Raw genomic sequence first — 3,445 nt, forward strand, 5'->3', positions numbered from 1 at the left:
GGTGAGGCAAGGGGGGCTCAGTTCGCCCTCCTTGTTTAACCTTTACATAAACGCCCTTATTGAGGAGCTCAGTGGGTGTCGTGTCGGTTGTCACATCGACGGGGTTTGCGTCAACAATATTAGTTACGCGAACGACATGGCTCTGCTGAGTGCCTCGCCGGGCGGCCTCGCACATCTCCTGGGTATCTGCGAGAAATACGCAGCTTCCCATGGGCTGTTATATAATACGACGAAGAGCGAATGCATGGTCTTCGGGGCTGGTTGTGGCTATGCGAATAATATACCACCTTTTAAACTGAATGGTTCCGTCTTGAAACGAGTCCATCAGTTTAAATACCTCGGTCACATAATCACATCTGGCCTGGGGGACGATGCCGATATTGAAAGGGAGCGGCGTGCGCTGGCAGTCCGAGCCAACATGATCGCGCGGCGGTTCGCGCGCTGCACCCGCCAGGTGAAGATCACGCTGTTCAGGGCGTACTGCACGTCCCTGTACACGTGCGCGCTGTGGGCGAGCTACACGCAGCGCCGGTACAGCGCGCTGCGGGTGCAGTACAACGACGCGCTGCGAGCGCTGCTGGGGCGGCCCCGCTGGTGCAGCGCGTCCGGCATGTTCGCGGAGGCGCGGGTAGACTGTTTCCACGCCACCATGCGCAAGAGAGCCTCCTCGTTGTTGTGCCGAGTGCGCGGCAGCACCAACACCGTCCTGAGCATGATCGCGAGTAGGCTGGACTTCCTGTACGTGCGACACTGTTCCAGCCTGCACGCTCCAATGTTAAGAATTGAATGATGCTCTGACGTGATTGTGATATTTAACTTAATTTATTTTTAATTTTATAATGTATGATTTTGGTATTTTATATTTTTGTATTTTTAATTATGATATTTTTAATGAAATTTTATTTTAATTTTAATTTAATGTAAATGTAATGTTATTATTTATGATTTTATTGCATGTGTTTTAATGATTTTTTGTAATTAATTATGGACCTTGTTGTTTGAAATAAAATGATTATTATTATTATTATTATTATTACCAAACGTCTTAAATCTAATCTAATTCTAGTACCTTATTATACCTATTCTAACTTATAATAAATCAAATCAAAATATATTGTGACTTTTGTGACACATGGGTTTAGGAAGTTATTAACAAAGTCCTCTTAATTTTATTGCTACTATGGCCTGCCCTTGGGCATACAAAGTTATATAATTATAAAATACCTAAATCATGAAATCTAATTAATAATGTTTATGTCCTAAAATAAACTATAGTGCCACAATCTTATCTGTTCCGGTGGTCAAAATGTGTACTAACGAGACGTCATTGTCAAACGTCCTTTCATACTCTGTGCGTTATTTGAGTTGTCAATTTCTGCGAAGAGGCTGACGCTACGTTATTTAATTTGTTTTGTGATTTTCTGGGTGTAATAATGCCAAAAGCGGTGAAAAGTGATGCAAGAAAAGTAATACTAGATATATTGGCTTTTATGCAGGAAGAATAACGTATTCAGGCGCCTTTAATTCCGTTAGAAAAATTGGAAGAACGAGTTGCAGCGGCTACAGGTTAGTGTTGCCAAATATGACGAATAATTTTACCCATATACTTACATGTAATTTTATTAATATTTTCCCGAGAGACCCGTACCCCAGCAGTGGGGACGGGATGGGTCGTGATGAAAGTATATATAATCTTTATTTTTCTTTGATTACAGGTGTGAGTGAAGCTGCGTACCTATACCTTAGGCAGTATACCAAGAAGAATTTCTCGCACCTGCAGCGATTTTAGACGAAATAATGATGATTAATGACATCTTCTTCTTCCACTACGAGTATCAAGAGTTGGCTGGAAGAAATGGATTTTTGGCAATAAGCTTTTGTACATTGTCTGAATTTGTTTGAATTTTATGCTCTTGTTTCTTGTTACTTAAGAAAATGAAAAAAATAAAGTGTTCATAAATAAATAAATAATAATTAAGTACAATAGTTTTCTATCTCGTTATTCCCACGACCCACAGATATTACATACCTATATCATTGTAAAATCTAGATTTAATGTCTTATATCAGAACATGATCAGAACTAATTTTGTTTCTGTTTGCCGTGGACAATTTTTTTATACAACAAATGTCGTTTGATATTTTTTATATCCTCTTTCATTTACTATCGACCCTATATTTTGATTTATCTATACTTATGAATGTACCTAATTATAAAAATAGGTAATAGCAGAAATGAGTTGTCGTTTAAACCAGAAATAGGCAAAATTTAATCGATGGCATCACTGGATTCAATGACAGCGACGTCGCCACCTGAACAGATAAGATTGTGGCACTATATATGTCCAGAAACAATTACAAAATACCTACACTTAAAATCTAATTTGGCAACTCGGTTGAGACACAGACAATCTAAATTAACAGTTATAATTCTAAGTTACATTTATTTTTGTTTATGTCCATGAAAAATTCGTGTACCGAATAATAATTATGTCCTCGAGACAAGGAATCACTTCAAGGTTTTTTAAAATATATATATATCTATCCAGACCGTTTTCGGTCACAGCGACTGTAGGTTCTGACTAGCGAGAGCTTCGTTCATGGGCTCTCATGTGACTGACGTAGCCAATTTTTGCAGTGCATGTACGACCACATACTCTGCACGTCAGCACCCCTCCGACGTAATTATAATTAATGGCCGCAGCTGGTCGGGCCTTGAGCTCGTCTCGCTTAGCGTCGAGCTCCTCCCGCCGCCTCCTCTCGAACTCAAATACCTTAGTGCGCACTGTATGCCTCCACGCGGGCCGATCTGCAGCCATCGACTCCCACCGAGACGAGTCTAGGTGACAACGCTTCATGTGGCGCTTAAGCACATCTTTATATCGCAGAATTTGGCCACCTTGTTTCCGCTTACCTTCCTGCAATTCTGAGTAGAAGATGCGCTTAGCCACTCTGTTGTCAGACATTCGGGAGATATGGCCAGCCCACCGCAGCTGCCGTCGCATTAGATAGGCCTCTATTCCACCGACATTGGCACGTCGCAGAACTTCCGTGTTTCGAACACGATCCGACCAATGAATGTTCATAATGTCGCGTAGGCATTTCAGATGGAATCTATCTAATGTCCGGATGTGCTTGCGGTACAGGGTCCATGTTTCAGAGGCATACAGGAGATTGGGCAGAACGATCGCCATGTACACTGATATTTTCGTAGGGAGCTTAACGTCATGTGACCGAAACACCTTGGTACGAAGTTTGCCGAAGGCTGCAGCAGCTGCTCCGATTCTGCTGTTGACTTCGCTGTCAAGTTGGCACCTAGATGTAATGGTGCTGCCCAGATATTTGAATTGGTCTACGATCTTAAGCGAGTCGTCACCGAGTTTTATGTCGACCGGGACACTATTCAGCGTATCAGATACCATCACTTCTGTCTTCTTTACGCTGAT

The 3,445-nt window shown here is 41.9% G+C and overlaps 1 long non-coding RNA gene across 1 annotated transcript; it reads left to right on the forward strand.

The window, feature by feature from the left end:
* Positions 1 to 1,501: 1,501 nt before the first annotated feature.
* On the forward strand, positions 1,502 to 1,823 carry LOC125490761. The gene is made up of 2 exons (XR_007267894.1): positions 1,502 to 1,566; positions 1,716 to 1,823. It is a non-coding gene; the product is annotated as an uncharacterized LOC125490761 (long non-coding RNA).
* Positions 1,824 to 3,445: the final 1,622 nt, after the last annotated feature.

This window comes from Plutella xylostella, chromosome 27, assembly GCF_932276165.1.
Source record: "Plutella xylostella chromosome 27, ilPluXylo3.1, whole genome shotgun sequence".
Lineage (NCBI taxonomy): Eukaryota > Metazoa > Arthropoda > Insecta > Lepidoptera > Plutellidae > Plutella > Plutella xylostella.